The sequence below is a fragment of the Chinchilla lanigera genome, unplaced genomic scaffold (assembly GCF_000276665.1).
Source record: "Chinchilla lanigera isolate Chin_1 unplaced genomic scaffold, ChiLan1.0 scaffold00042, whole genome shotgun sequence".
Lineage (NCBI taxonomy): Eukaryota > Metazoa > Chordata > Mammalia > Rodentia > Chinchillidae > Chinchilla > Chinchilla lanigera.
The window spans coordinates 7016808-7033208 of NW_004955443.1; the positions used below are offsets into that span (position 1 = coordinate 7016808).

The window sequence follows — 16401 nt, forward strand, 5'->3', positions numbered from 1 at the left end:
TTATCATAGAAGTATCTTATTTCTCCATCAATTTTTGAAAGATAGTTCTGCAGGATACATCAATCTGGGTTGGAGTTTGTTTTCTTTGATGTGTGAAATACGTCCCTCCAAGATCTCCTTGACTTGAGGATTTGTGTTGAGTAGACTGCTCTGATTGCAGTGGGCTTTCCTTTATATGTAGTTTGTTTCTTTTCTCTAACAAATTTTAATCTTCTGTTCTTGTATTGAATTTCTGGAATCTTGACTATTATATAACTTCGTGTAGATTTTGTTGATCAAAGTATCTCTCCTTTTAAATTTTTTTTTCATATAGGCAAAATTCTCATAGATCCAACAGTCCCTTTAGCTACCTGCTCTTTGATGACTTGCTTTTTGCCAAATGCTATGGTTTAGATCTAAAATGTTCCTGAAAGATCTGGTGTTTGAGAGGTGGTCTGGTGAGAAGGGGTGGGTCAGGGGGTGTGGCCTGGAAGCAGTGTTCTCCTGACTCCTCCCTTGTGTCTCTGCTTCCTGATTGCCATTGGTTAACCAGCTTCCCTTGTCCTAGCTCCTCCTTTCTGTTCCTGATTGTCATTGGTTAACCAGCTTTCCTCACCTTGCCCTTCCACCATGCTATTCCACCCTGGAGTGAGCCAGCCATGAGCTCAATCATCTGAAAACTGTGAGCCAGATGAACGTCTCCTCCTGGGCTGGAGATATAGCTCGGGCTGGGGATATAGCTGGGACCGGGGATATAGCTCAGTGGCACAGCACCTGCCTAGCAAACATGGGGTCATGAGTTTGATTCCCGGTACCAAAAAACAAAACAAACAAACAAAAACCTCTCCTTCTTTAAGTTGTAGGTGTCTGGTATTTTGTTCCAGTGGTGCAGAAGTGGCTAATATATGCAGCAAGACAAATGATTTTCAAAACTGGAAATACAGAAAGGCAGATATGAGTCATGATTCACCTAGTATCAAGGCAGCAACTGGGTCTTGCCTACTAAAGAAGTCTGTCTTCCTACAAGGAAGAGGCTTATTCCCATCCAGCACAAAGAAAAAGAAAGGTATGAGCATGAACAAAATCTATGTGTCTTTTGGCAGAATAACAGGTCAATGGTGGCTTCAGACTTTGTAGGAGGATATTTAATGCACTGGAAAGCCAGGGAAACAGTCCCAAGGTTGTGAGGCTGAAATCTGTGGCAGATTTCCTGCATGACACTGAAATGTCAGCGCTGAAGTTTCCAGGAACATGAATTTCAAGCTGGTCACTGTCTTGCATCAGAGTTGTGCTCAGCCCGGGCCCTATCCAAGGCTGCACGTTTGTTAAAACAGGTCACCCCTGGATGTGTCCACAGCTTCAGCACCCAGGGCAGACAGAGAGAACGCCTCATGTTCACTGCAGCTGTGCTCCCCAGGGTCTGTGCTGGTATTGGATACCAATAAATAACAGGAGTCTAGCAAATCCCATGGGTTTCATCAAGAGTATCAAAAATTCTGTGTCTGCAAAATCAGCGAGGTCCTTTGAAACTAAGATCCAGATCAGCATCACAGGAGGAACAGCTTAGCAGAGAATGAAGTGCTGGGGGTGCCAGGCTGGATGCAGTGAGAGGGTGCTAAACACAGCAGGGCCTCTGGCTCGAGACCTGGCTGTGTCTCCAAAGTGTGATCCATCTTTGAGTGACTTTGGAGTCATGAAATATTGGAATTGGTAGGAACCCTAAAGGGGCTGGCAAATCCATGTAGAATTGACATGGACTTAGTGCTATGTGCCAGGCGTGAGACTGTATATTTGTATTTTCGTTTTTACCTTGTTAGCTTTTGTTTTCCTCCTGGCAGTATTGGGAATTAAGTCAGGGAGGTTATGTCATGGAGCTAATCCCCAGCCCTTTTGATTTTTCGTTTTGAGACAGGGTCTGTCTAAGTTCTCCAGTCTGGGCCCCAACTTGTGATCCCCCTGTATCAGCCTCCTGAGTAGTTGGGATACAAGTGTGTGCAGAAGCAGTTCTAAGGTTCATTTTATGCATCTGGTCCAGGTAAGGGAAGATGGTGGCATAGAGAATTGAGAAGGAATGAGTTCTGTGGTCAGTAGTAGTTTTCCCATGGGCACAAGAAGGAGAAGTTACAGAATATATTTCATGTATTTTCCATCCAAATCTATAGTTACACATTCATGCATTCCTTTATTCATGTGTGTGTGTATTTGAGACACGTTCTTGCTCTGTAGTGCAAGGCTGGCCTTGAACTTGTGATCCTCTTGCCTCAGCCCTGTCAGTGCTAGGATTACTAGTTTGTGGTTTTTGAACCTGGTATGTCCAATAGGGTAGTCAGTAGCTAGATGTGACTCTTTAAATTTTTGTTTTGTTTTGTTTTGCTTTGTTTTGTTTTGTTTTGTTTTTTTGGTTTTTCTCCAGTACCGGGAATCGAACTCTCGACCTTGCACTTGCCAGGCAGGCGCTTTGCCACTGAGCTAAATCCCCAGCCCCGTGACTCTTTAAATTTAAATTAGCCAAAATTAAATGCCGTGGGTCCAGGACATGTGTCAAGGTCGTGGTTTCTCTGACTTTTCTTTCTGGTGCCGATTGGCCAAGTGTCCGCCTGTGGGCTTCTCCAACCCTCTTTCTAATAATATTAGCCTGTGTTTGAGGCTGGCAGCAAGTCCTGGCTTCCAAAATACACCTCCCCTTAATCACCTCACCCTCCCATGCTGGCATCTTTCCCCGGTGAGCTGGCCTTTTTTCTCCTCTTCTTGACCTGTTCTCTCCTAGACTATTCTCCTAGACTAATATTAATTCAAAGCCCTTGGCTCCCATGTTCACAACTGCTGTTATGTAATCCAGTGTGCCTCGCCTCTAATGAAAATCCACATTTACAATAAACAAAAACAATATGAAAGGTAAGTCTTCCCTGCAGCCCTTCCATTGTGAAGGATGGGCGTCCCTCCGTCGCACTCACCACCCTCCATGTGACGTGGCAGCAGGTGGCAGCTGGAAGAAGCCCCCTCCCCTACTTGGCTGCAAGCAAATTGACTTCTGTACCTGCCGGTTACCCAGCACAGTGGAGGGCACATCCTTGCCTCCACACTGGCTCATCGACTAACTTTCCCTCGTTTGTTGGCAGTGGAGCCCAAGCTCATTAAAGATACCCAGTAGCCTGGGTCATGATCTTGTGAGAAATAGCATTTGCTTCAGTTGGTACATTCATTTGGAGAAATTCCCACCCCACTCTGAAGCATGAGTCTAGTGCAGCGTTAGGTTCCCAGTGGCTTTCTGTTAACTGTACTGCGCAGTTCTGTGCTCCATTGCCCTGTGCTGGGATCCCCAGCCGGAACAATGTCGCTGTCAGGCCTGGGTGGCCTTGGTTCACTCCAGGTCCAAGTGCTGGTGGAAGTTCTGGATGCATTTCCCTGACATGCAGTGCTTACAGCCTCTTTCCTGTGCTCATAGCGGAAGATGCAGCTGTGAGACCCGGAGTACAGCAACAGAAATGCATTTCCTAACCTGAGATGCACGTACAGTATGCCAAAATGTGGTCAAAGTTTAAAGTTTTAAAAATGTTAGTACAGGAATAGACACAATGCTGTTACCCCCCGCCCCATATTCTTCCTCACTTCAAACACACTTATCCCATCATCCTGGCCGCTTTCTGAAGCTGTTCTGGAAACACTCCTTTAATGAGTGTCTTCGGTTGTGCTGTTGTGGTCGCCTCAGTGTCCTGAATAGATTGAAACTGTTTACATTTTATAGTCATTTTGACTTTGGGAAAGACTCAGAAGTCACCTGGTGCCACACCTGATGAAAACGGTGGATAAGGAAACACTGTAATGTTTTTATTGGGCGGAGATTGCTGTACACGTAAACTATTAACTGCTTCAGAAAGTGGCAAGAGTAATGGGGAAAATGTGTTCGAAGTGAGGAAGGGTATTTTGAGAGGGGTTGATGGCAGTGTGTCTTTTACTGTAATACATTTTATTTAAACATTCAGCGTATTTAAGATACCCTGTACATGTAGAAAAGCCAACCTTCTTTGGGAATCTCCAGTATTTAGATTGCAATTTAAACCTAATAGTTATAAGCCGAGATTTTTGGAATCTGGTTGGGTTCCAATCTTCTCGTCCACCAATAATTAACTCCCCTTATTTCTTGTGTGAGGAAACAAAGATTACAGTAGTTTTTGCCACATAGATGTTTGGAATACAAGGGGTGCCCCCAGTAAATGTTTGTAATAGTATTTTCTGCACATGTGTGGGGGAATGGTCTAGAACAGTGTTTCTCAACTTTTCAAGGCTCTGGACATCTGAAGCAGATAAAATTCAGGATATACAATGACATCAATTTCACAATAAAAATTTTACTGTAAGTATATCCTGAATGCTGCATAGCACATACTATACCAACACATCACTTTTATTTGCTAAATGGTGCAACTTTGTCTTTATGTCCTTCAAAATTATCAAGGAATCAGTCCTGCTTTTGTTTATGTGGGCTGTATCCATTGATATTTATTGCTTTAGAGATTAACTTAAATGTTTGTTAGTTCTTTTTGCAATTAAATTTTATGTTAACATAGCATTTTAATTGAGAAATAACTATATTTCTAACCATATCAATGAACTTTTTATGTTCTGTATATTAAAGTCCTAGTTCTCTCTTATACTTTGAGTGATCTTTTACCTACATGTGATTCTGTAACATCATGCATTGCTCATTTGGAAAATATTGGCTCACTGAGTTATGCAAGATCTTTTAACCACTGATATATTTCACTATATAATACAGTATTAAAATTTGTTCATGTCACAACTGATAAAAGGAAGCTTTGATTACCGGCAAGTTGGCCAGCTCCTGGTGGTATATAAGCTCCCCAAATTTGCTAGTACTCCCCCCTCTCCCTCTCTCCCTCCATTCCTTCCTTCCAATATTGGGGGATTGAATCCAGAACCTTCTCACTGAGCTACATTCCCAGACCTTTTTTAATTTTTTATTTTGATAGAGGGCCTTGCTAAGTTACCCAGGCTGGGCTTGAACTTGTGATCCTCTAGGCTTAGCCTCCCAGAGTGCTAGGACTACAGGCATGTGCTACCATGCCTGGCATGTTTTTCATTTTCTAGAAAATATCTGTCAAATATCAAGACTAAACAACCGTAGTAGTTCTTTCGAGTACAAATGACATTCCAGGTCCGAAGTGGCACATGCACCAGCAGCTCGGCGATGCACTGTTTCTCCTTGAGATGACCGTCATAATTTGGTACACAGTAGAGCTTCACTGTACTTTCTATATACTGTAAAGTTGAAATTTAATACAAGTAATATTTTACTGCTTTATCAAAACACTGTTTATTGTGGGTTTGTTTGGTTTTTTTTTTCCATTCCTGGGAATTGAACCCAGGGCACTTAGCATACTATGTAAGTGCTCTATCACTAATTTACACTCCCAACTCATCAAATATTTATTTATTTATTTTACATGGTATTGGGAGTAGAACCCAAGGCTTTCACACTGACCTACATCCCTGGGCCCTTTTACTTTTTTATGTTGGGACAGGTTCTTGCTAGGTTGTCTAGGCTGGGCTTGAATTTGCAGCTCTCCTGCCTCAGCCTCTCAAGTGTTGGGATTGCAGGTGTGCACCATCATGCCTGGCTATGACATGCATTCTCAAGGAAGCTGGTCTTTTTTTTTTCTTTTTTCCTTTCTTTTCTTTTCTTTTTTTTTTTCCCTTTTTGCGACAAGGTCTTCCTATGCAGTTTAGGCTGGCCTTGAGCTCACTTTTGTAGCCTAGGCTGGTCTTAAACTCACAAAGATCCTCCTGCCTCAGCCTCCAGAGTGAGAGTGCTGGGATTACAGGCATGCACCTCCATGCCTGATGGAAAATCAGTTTTTAAAACAAAGCAAAACCAAAAACCAGAGTGCCTGATGATGAAAATGGCATGATTACTGACACTGCCTTTTACAGTGGCAGCAGATTTTTACCCGCCATTGCCCTTATTGTCGCTAGCACAGGTGTCAGTGCAGTGAAGTAAGGGTCTTGGTGACCTCCTAGGGCTCCAGGGAGCTCACTTTGAGAACTGTTGGTCTAGGAGATGATGCTTCTTGTGAAAGAAAGACAGCCCTGGATAGTGTCTATTCCTCACGTGCTTCCTCGCTTGTTCTAGCCTCTCCTTGCTTAGGCAACTTGGGAGGACACCAGAGGCTTCTGGAATCTTCCTTCCGGTCTGCCTGGCTGGGCGGTGAGCCGTTTCTGGGCCCACTCTCCTGGCTTTCTTCAAAGCCCTGTCCAGAGACATGAGGGGTTTAAGTGGCCTATGGGAGTTCCCAGGCCTCTGGCAGTGTTCTCCTCGTCTCCTCACCCCTCTCTTCCCCTGCGTCCAGGGAGCTCAGAAGCCTTTGCAGAATCTGAAACCATTCACCTTGGGCCAAATGTGTGCCAGCCCCACAGACTCCCAGGTGGAAGTGGTCCCTAAAGCCATAACGCCGACAGATGCATGTACTGAAACAGCCTAGGGCACCGGGCAGCAACCTCTTGAGGGTCTTATGTTGCACCACTCCCCCACACAGCTCTGTATTGAAAATTCTATGGTACACCTTTCCCTGGCATACCAATGACAGTAGAACAAAAACTCAGCTTGGAAATATGTTGTGAGTTCAAGGCCAGCCTGGAATACATAGTGAGATCCTGTCACAGGAAAGAAAAGGGTTGGGGATATTTTAGGAGCACTGAGACAGGGTCTCAGGGCTGGCCTCAGACTCCGTGGGATCCTATTGCCTCAGCCTCCCGAGTGCTGGGGTTATAGGTGTGGGTCATTCCCACCCACGCCCAGCCTGGCTTCGATTCTGATATCAAGTCTTCACGTTTCTCCCTCAGCGTCGCTAAGCTCCCAGACACAGAGGGTGGGAGGAGGCAGAGGCCAGCGCTCCAGGGGTCAGGAGAGCTGGGAGTCCGCGTGCCAGATGGGTGGATGCCCGCACCCCAAGACGGGGGGGGGGGGCGCAGAAGCTCCTGTGGAGGGACAGCCCCCCCTCCACTCACTGTGTTGCTTTGGAGCCCGCCTTCTTGGGTTCGCCTGGAAGGGCTTCAAGGGGCAGGAGTGGCCAGGAAGGGGTTCTAGAGCGAGACAGACCCTACAGCTGAGTGTGAAAGCCTGAGCGGGCCGGGGGGAGCAAGGGGGAAGAGGGGGCCGGCTGGGACGGGGCCGCCCGGATGCAGATGAGATCTGGCGGGGACTTGCAAGCCTGGGCAGGGGTGTCTGGAGCTGGTGGGCAGCAGAAGGCCCAGCCTCAGCGCCAGGCTACAGCCAGGCCAGCCCGGGCCGCGGGGCGGGGTCTGTTCTGGGATCTGAACCTTAGAGCGTCTGGGTAGCACTAGCACCTGAAGCCAGGCCAGGCTGGTGGTCACAGCACACAGGCCACAGGCCACGCTCCCTGGGGCTCTCGGGGAGGTCAGGCCGCAGGGAGGCGGGAGGGGGCTGAGGCTGGCTGGCAGGGTTGGCTAATTGTGTTAGAGGGCACAGGAGGAGAGCGTTGTGCAAGCCCAGGAGAGCAGCCTGGGGCTGCTGGGGCTGTCCCTGTCCCTGTCCCATGCCTCTGAGCAGGCAGATAAAGGCAGAGAGGCAGCCTTTTGGGATCCCCACCCAAGACAGATTAGTCGATCTGACCCAGGAGAAGTCAGTCAACCGCCTTTAGTCTCAGCGCTAATCCAAGCCTCTGTAACTCTAGGAAGCTGGAAATAGGATAGACCCCTACACAGAAGGTAGGGAGGGTAGGAACATACAGGCAAAGACCTTTCAAAAGAGCCCTGCTTTGGAGATGTAAAGGACGTCTTTGTTCAGTGTTAGAGAGCTGTCGGTTCTTTAAGATACCTCCCAGTGCTCTTAATTTTTTAAATTTCATAGATGAGGAAACAGGCTCAGAGAGGTCAAGGTACTTGCTTAAGGTCACACAGCTGGAGCATGGAAAAACCATGCTCTCAAGTCTTCCTTCAGCTTTCTTTCCACTCAACCAGACATCTTACATGTGTGAAAGGCAGAACTGTGAGTGCTCTTGGGGACTGAGGATGGCGTGGGAGAAGAGAATGGCTGTTCCTGCTTGCTTAACCTGTGTGCCTGTGTGTGTGTGTGTGTGTGTGTGTGTGTGTGTGAGATTCGGAAGCCAAAGCAAACTCTGGCTTCTTCACTTGGTCTCCTTTGGTGAACAGGGCTCCTGGGGCCAGGTGACTCTGCTTCCTCAGGCCTCCCCACTCGGTGCTCGGGAAACAGGTAGGTATGTGTGGCCCCCCCGCCCCCCCCCACCAGACCCTGCGGTTTCCAGAGGCTTCCTGTAGAGGCAGGTAGACAGGTGATCGCAGGCTCCCTCCAGTTAACCCCGCTGGTGCCAGGAGGCGCCCGGCATTCTGGGCATGCGAGTCGCCGGGAGCCAGCGGGTTCCGTGATCCTCCAGTTGCACAGTAATTAACTTGAATGGAATGCGAGAGTTCTGGTTTGCAGCAGAGTTGCTTTTTAACTGAGATCAACTGTGTGGGGGAGCGCGGAGAACGGGGTGTATTTTTCGTATCGTGGAAGACAGTTTATGGAAACCTTTTTCAAGTCGCGCTTTCTCTGCCGAGTAGAAATGCTGACGGGGAAGGCCAGTGGCGGCCGTGCACAGACGCCCTGGCGGGCTGCCCCCCTGTTAACTCTTGCCTTACGCACCTTTCTGCGTGGCAGGCCGGGACTTGCTCAGGATTGGAGCAACGAGCTTATCACAACACCACCCTCCAAACAGAACAACAGAAAGCCCCTAGTACCAGGGCTTATTTCTAGAAGCCCTTCCTGCTGGCCCTGCCCAGCCCTCTTCCTCTCTCACGCACGCACCCTCCGCAAATTTGGGGTCCTTTTTCTCTTTTCTCTCCTTAAAGGAAAATGTGGAAGTAGAGCCTCTTGTTCATCGACATTATTGTACATCGCACAGTATCTTTGCGACCATGATATTGTGTTCTCTCAATAGTGTTTGCTCTAAGGGTGGGACACAGGCTGTTTAGTGTCTCGTAAAACATTTACCCAAAGCACTGAGCCATGGTTCTGAAGGGCATTCCGTTGCCAGAGCGTGGGAGGAGAGAGCGAGGCGGGGAAGAGAGCGCCAGGTGTTTGGCAGGTACTTGTTTCGTGCTTCAGTATTTTTTAATATTTAAAATTACAGATTACATACAATTTGGGCTTCTTTCTGCTGACGGAGCAGGGATGCGGGAGGGGGAGGGAAGGAATTTCTTTGCAAATTCTCTTTCTCCGCGGCGGCTGTGTGACTCCCGGCACCTAGAGAATTGTCCGCGTTCAGGCAAATTGTGTTCGGGCAAACGTTGTTTCTGGTTTTATAAGAGGGACATGAATGTCGCTGTGGGGAGCCCCGGTGGAACTGCTCTGTGCTCGAGGCTTTACCATGGGCCGAATCAGACATTAGTGTTCGCTTTAGCAAGGAATTCAGCAGCAGGTGCGTGCGTTCAGTGTGGCAAGTGTCACCTTGCGCGGTGCGCCGTGACTCGTGCCGTTTGAAGGTTTTGCTAAATGGTGGCTCTGGTCTCACGAAAATAATTTCAAACTTTCTACCCTTGCCCCCTCCCTCCCTTCTGTTAAATTTAGACAAGATAATGACAAATTAAAGGTCAGCCTGCAGACTGCCTCTTATCTTCACATCCGTGTTTTAGAACAGGGCCGCTTGAGAGAGACTAGTCCTGGTCTTGAAGAAACTAATAAATAAACACTTGTTGGGAGTCTTAAGTCTTTATACTCTAACTTTTGGGGGGGAGCATAGAAAAACGTGCGCATATGCCATAAAACTGCGACCTTAATCAACTGTTTACCTGTGATCGTTGTAACAGTGAGATCCCCGACACAGACGCCTGTAATTGTGTTGTCAGTGGTAAAACTCAAATAGTGAGTAGAAAAATCTAGAAAGAGAATAGCCCTGAAAGGTTTCGGTAACCACCCGTTCTGGGGGGAAGTAGTGCCGTGTGATACTTGAACTATAACGACCATATGGAATCTCTGACCTGTTGAGCATAGCAGACAAAAGTAGGAAGACGGCAGTGAACCTGAAAAGCTCGTGAATTATGAGAAAAACACGATTTGTCTTCATTTCTGCCCCGTGACACTGGCAGTTACTAAGCCAAGGGTCTTCTGATAAATTTCCAGTCATTTAAAAATAGCTGGGAGAAATGATTATTTGAAAACTGGAGGAAACTTCTTACAGAGGGAAACTTCCCCGTTGGCTTTGTGTGTTTAGGCAACAGGACCCAGTCTAACAACTCGAGGTTGTAAGCAGCAGGGACAGCGGGTTTCTCTCGGGAACACAGGATTTGGTATCTTTTTAATGCATAGCAGAAGTTTGGGTTTAGCAGCAAGCATTTCACTACCTTGACCACTGAAAGTTTACATAACCTTTTGACAAGTGGATTAAACTTTTCTTACCTCTCTTTTAAGATTTCGAAACAAGTGTATGAAAACCTGCTTGTCATATAGGTACGCTTAGGTTCTTAAGCAACGGTGAAGTTTTTGACCTGCTGTGATACCACATAAATCCAAAAATAAAAATTCTGTCCCGCAGAAGAGCTTGTGCATTTATTCTGTGATCTGTAAAGTGGGCTAATGTTCAGTCTGAAATTCTGTTGGAGGCCCAGAAAGACTCTGGGAAAAAAATCTAAACACAAACCATTTTAGGTAGTGTCACTCCTCAATTAGCCTTTACTTCATCAGGCCGGTTGTTTTTGCATGGAATCCCTGCTTTTGGTTTTACTTGATTCATGTTTCCAGGATCTCAGGAATCATAAGAAAGCAGGGTCACCAAAGGTTACATTTCCATCTCTTGTCAGGGGTTCTTAGAGTTTCACTGCAGTTTCTTGATGGATCAAATCATGGATCAAATGAAGCCCCAAATAACTTGCCCACATCATTGGCATTTCAAACTTTGCTGCTGTGAAATCCGAGATGATAATAATGCTCTCTGTCGGGTTGGCTTTATAAGCCATAGAACTGAACAGTGCTTCTCCACAAGGATTGTTATGTGTCCGTCTGTCCTGTAGAATGCTAGTTACTCTTTTATTTTTATTTTTGGTCGTACTGGGGATTGAACCCGTACATGTGCTAGGGAAGCTCTCTACCACCGAGCTACAACTCCCAGTCCTTTTTTTTCTGGTTTTTCTCCGGAACCAGGAACCGAACTCACGACCTTGCGCTTGCCAGGCAGGTGCTTTGCCGCTGAGCTAAATCCCCAGCCCCTCCCAGTCCTTTTTTGAAGTTTTTTATTTTGAGACAGGATCTAGCTAAGTTACCCAGACTAGTTTTAAATTTGTAATCCTCCTTCCACAGCCTCCCAAATAGTTGGGATTACAGGTGTGGTGCCTGGTTTAGACTGCTAGTTACTCTCAATTTATAAAAATATATCAGGAAGGACAATAGTAGACCCCAAATTAAGCAGCTTTTACAACATGTGCTAATGCCTGGGAAGGCAGGCCTGGTTTGACTTTTCTGGACAGAACAGGACAGAACTGTCATGGCGCTGTTAAAGCATGGGTGGGTGACACCCTGTCAGTGTGAATGTGGCGACTGCTGAAAAGTCACATGCATGGGACCTGGGACTCAGCCCCTGCAGGCAGCCTGGAGGGGTCTTCCCAGAGTGGTGAGCCATTACTGGCCACTTGTGTCTGTAGGAGGAAGTAAAAATCGATACGCATAGTTTATCTAAGTGATGCTAACCCTCCTCCGCTTGTCCAGCAACTCAAGGCCTCAGGGAAGGTGGTAAACTCCGTGGTGGTCAGAATTTATGCTGCACTTCTGGCAGCCCCTCACTCGGGGCCTCTGGGCTCGTATTGAGACGTCTTTCAATTACACTTGTGGCTTCTTGGCGCAGCTCTCTCACTTCTCCTCTTTGCCAGGCTAGTGACCAGTCGTTCATTTATTCATTCAATGAATACTTACTAAGGGCTCATTCTGGACTATGTTCTCATCTCTGTTCTGAAATATCACTTCTTTAAAGTGACCTATCTGCCCCTCGATTGGATGCTGTACTTCTGCTGCAGCACACAGCTCACACTTGCTGTATGCTTGGCTGTCTGGACAAATAAAGGTCATGGGTCATGGCCATGTTATTCACCACTCTGTCCCCAGTGCTTAGCACATAGTAGGTGCTCAAAAATGGGATTCAAATATGTGAATAAATGAATGAAAGATGATAATGAGGAGAGGCATGGTTATAGGCAGCCACGCAGGGGTGAGAAACAGCAGCTGAGAGAAAGGGCCAGCAGTCACTGTCACCCAGTGGAGAATTAATGACCCCTGAAGCCATTGCTCCATCTCTAAGCAATGCGCATGTGGATTTCTAAGAATGACCTTGGCTGACCAAGAACCGGATGTTCCATAGATTTGTTGAAAATGATAGTGAGGCCAGATGTGGTACATGCCTGGAATCCACACTACTAGGGAGGATGAGGCAGGAGGATCCCAAGTTCAAGGCCAGCCTGAAAAACTTAAAAAGACTATGTCTCAAAGCAAAAAATAAAAAGTACTGGAGATATGGCTCAGGGCAAAATGAGCCATATTCAATACTGGGTTCCATCCCCACCACCAAAAAACAAAAAAAAAGACAGTGAGAAATACAAATCAGTTAGAAATGTTTTCACCCAAGATAGTAATAGGGTTTTTGCTTAAGTGGGTCCACTTAATTACTTGAACATTTTTATATACAAGTAATTTGTACACTCATGAGACAGCAATGAATCAATTTACCATTCATGTAAATGTGAACGAGACTGGAAGAAAGCATCAGAGGAAACTGTAAGACTCAGTCAAAATAGTATTTTGAAAAATATTTTTAAACATTTTAGGTATGCAGGGGCTGACTCCGAAGTGTACATCTGGAAGAATTTGTACATATTGTGTGGCCACGGCGGGGTCAGGGTGTAGAACACTGTCGCCATCCCAGGAGGTGTAGCCTGCTCCTGCTCCCCAGGACCCTACCCCCTCCACTAATCCCCTTTGTCTACACAGATTAGCTTTGGCTGTTCTTGGATTTCGTAAAAATGGAATTTTACAAGCAGGCATGGTGAAACACACTTGTGATCCCAGCACTCTGGGAGGCTGAGACAGGAAGATCACAAATACATGCCCAGCCTGGGCAATTTAAAAATGAAAAAAGAGCCAGGCGTGGTGGTGCGTGCCTATAATCCCAGCCCTCAGGAGGCTGAGGCAGGAGGATCTTTGAGAGTTTGAGAGCAGCTTGGGCTACAAAGTGAGCTCAAGGCCAGCCTGAACTGCATAGTGAGACCCTGACTCAAAAAGATGCCCCCCCCCAAAAAAAAAGAAAGAAAGAAAGAAAAAAGGTCTGGGGATATTAGCTCAGTGCAAAGGCCCTACGTTCACTCTCCAATACTGCACAAAAAGAAAAAAGAGTCATGGCATGGAAATACCATCACCCGGAAGGGCAGGAAAAGAAAAGCCTGTTCTTGGAAGTGTATTTGCTGGTTGCTGTTCCTTAGTCCTGTATTTCACTGAACTAATTGCCCCAGGAAATGACTGTGACTATTTTGCACAGGAGGAACCTGAGCCTGAGAAAAGTTTGATGGCTCCACAGTTGGGCTAAGCTAAACAGGAAGATTGCTAGTTACACCAGAGGCAATCCGGTCCTGGCAAGGATGAGGCCAGCCGGCTGGTGAGGGTGCAGCGGTCCACTGCTTGAGACTCAGCCTTTTCTTCCCTCCACCTGCCTCCCTCCGTCCTTCTCTATTTTTCTTTCTTTTGACAGAGGCTCTCTATGTAGCTCAGCCTGGCCTCAGACTAATGGTGATCATCCTGCCTCAGCTTCCCAAGTGCTGGGGCGACAGTCATACTTCACTACACCTGGCATCAACTTTTCTTTCTGCTTCTTTTTTTTTTTTTTTGAGGTTCTGAGGATTGGACCAAGGGCCTTGCCCTGTGCTGAGTACCTGCCAACTCAGCCCTGCTGTCATAGGCCGATGTGTGTCTTCTGTTGGAAAGCCGGCCATGGGTTCTTTCTCTCTTTCCCTTTGGAATTTGTTTTGTTTTGAAAATAAGACTTGGGGTGTTTTTGTCTGTTTTGTTTTGTGCTTATGACTTTCTATTTTCAGATGTACATCTTATATTCTATATTATGATATATCCTCAAATTTGTACAGTATTTAACAATGTTTGAGGTTCCTTTAAGGAAATACTTAATCAGCATTAGAAAGTTATGGGAACTTTAAGTCCCAGTTGCTGAGAAGTTTCCTGGGAGTCAGGGGCATAAGTTTTAAAGTGAAATATGAGAAGATTCTTAGAATACTAACTCAGAGAGGGTGCTACATGCTCACCCAGTGCTTGTCGGGGTCTTCCATTCAGCTGAACATCTTGGAAATGAACAGCACTTAGGGTGTGGTGAGGGCCTAAAGCTTCTAGATTTCTTTTTATTTTTACCTTCCTTGATTTTCTCCCTTACAAAGATGTGATTCACGGTCACAGAGAAACCAGTCCCAGACACAGAGAGCATTTGCCATCTCAATATTTTTCCTTTTCTTTTTTTTGAGACAGGGTCTTGCTATGTAGCCCAGGCTGCCCTTGAACTCACAGCCATCCTCCTGCCTCAGCCTCCTGAGTGCTGGGATTATAGGTGTGCGACACCACACCTGGCTCAGTATTTTTTCTAATTGCCAATTCAAGAGGTATTTTGTTAACCGTTACATTGCTATGGTAAAGCATTGATGGTCAATCCGTCATTTCAGTGGGCTGACCCGGTCACCCTCTGTCCAGTGGGATGCATGCAGTCATCCTGGTAGTGCCTCACACATCTCAAGTCCCTTCTCAAAAGAGAAAGAGGAGCCACATTCTCTGTGACAAGGCTTTATTATTGTCACAGCTGGGAGAGAGCCTCTTTCATAGGGTAATATTTGAAAGCAGCCATCAAAATTGTCTTGAATGGTTCCTTTTTGAGTTTATGAGCAACCCACAAGAACAATATCTTGTATAGTTTTAAAAAGTACTTTCTCAACTGAGTTTTACATTTACCTTTCAGAAAAAGTCCTGGGACATTAACTGTGTCCCTTCTGTATGTAAGAATGGAGAGATGGGGACGCTCGGGTTACACGTCTGTTCGGGGAAAGAGCTGGCACCCAATTTCCCACCTCCACGGTGCCAGCCCTTCCCCCGGGCACCGGCCGCCAGCCACGGCATTCGGTGAGCAGTGCCAGAGAGAGGCAGCTTCCTCAGCACTACCAGTGCGTGCCACTTTCTCAAGTCAGACTAATTTTTGTTTACTTTCTTTATATCAAACAATGCACCAAGGACTCTATGTGTATTATTTTCCTGGGAATCATATATGCCAGCCAGGAATAATTAACCCCTTCTTACCAATGGGGAAACCAAGGCACCTTGCGCACAGCCACACGTCATGTAAATGCCAGCGCCTGCAGTCACACTACAATTAATTGGACCCCAAAGCGCATCCCGTTTCTGTGTGTTCTTCTGCCACCCGTGAGAATACAGAGTCTCTCAGTCACCTCAGTAATAACTGAGGTCAAGGCCGGAGACCTTGAGCAAGTCGTTGGCAGTCTTGATGACCTCAGTGTGTCCTCCTGACAGAGGCATTTTCTTTAGAACTAGATAAAGATATGTGCTGGCTTGGCGCCAGTTTATTTTTTTCATTTTTGTTTTTATTTGTACGTGTCTGCAATATGTGATGTTTATGCTGGTTCCATTTTCGAGTTGATTTTAACTCTTGGAGCTATAAGGAGACCAGGTTGGGCGGCACAGTCAATCTGTGCCCTTTGGCAAGATCGGTGTCTCCTCACCGATCTCCCGAGTGGGAGAAGGGCCACTCCTTGGGCAGCAGACACTCAGGTGGGTGACACTCCGATGGGCCCCAAGACCTCTCTAACGCTCAGGACTTCTGTGAAGGAAGGCTGGAGAGAAACACGCAGGTTGCTGCCTATTTGGCTTCTGGGGTTCCATCTGAATCATTCTCCTCCTCCCCCGAAGGGCGAAGTCTTTAGCAGCAGAAGCAGTGGAACTGCGTGATTTCCAGGTACAAATGTGGCTGGCAGTTGGGATGGTTTCAGACGTACCCAGGCATCCAGAAAGGTACCTTGGATGGCAGTTGGGCACAGAAAACACTGTTCTAAGTTTGACCTTCTTTTGGATTTGCCTTCCTGTTACGTAACGAAAGGGCCAGTCAGCCGTTGAACCCGCACTTCCCCAGGGCTGTGACTTTCTCTCTACAGCACTTGCACTTTTTGCACGAATATCCCTACTTTTGTAGTTATTGTTGGGACCGATGGCAACACTGTGCCGCCTGTCTGTGGAGACACGTGCACCTCACAGGTGTCCAGTAGGTCCTGGTTGGCCGGCCCTTCCAACAGGAGTCCCTGGGTGGGAACGAGAGTCTGCGCACGCGAATGGAACTAGACTCTTAA

At 46.7% G+C, this 16401-nt stretch overlaps 1 protein-coding gene across 3 annotated transcripts in view; it reads left to right on the forward strand.

Annotated features, from left to right (window-relative positions):
- Rbm47 (RNA binding motif protein 47) overlaps positions 1-16401 on the forward strand; it is a 159608-nt gene that overhangs the window by 76285 nt on the left and 66922 nt on the right. The window contains exon 1 of one of the 3 annotated variants that reach the window (XM_005391954.2): positions 8208-8230. The exons of 1 other annotated variant lie outside the window; for it this stretch is intronic. The gene's annotated coding sequence lies outside the window, so the exon portion shown is untranslated. Of the gene's footprint in view, positions 1-8207; positions 8231-9017; positions 9105-16401 lie in introns of those variants that run through there. One more of the 3 variants, XM_005391952.2, reaches the window with a different exon arrangement.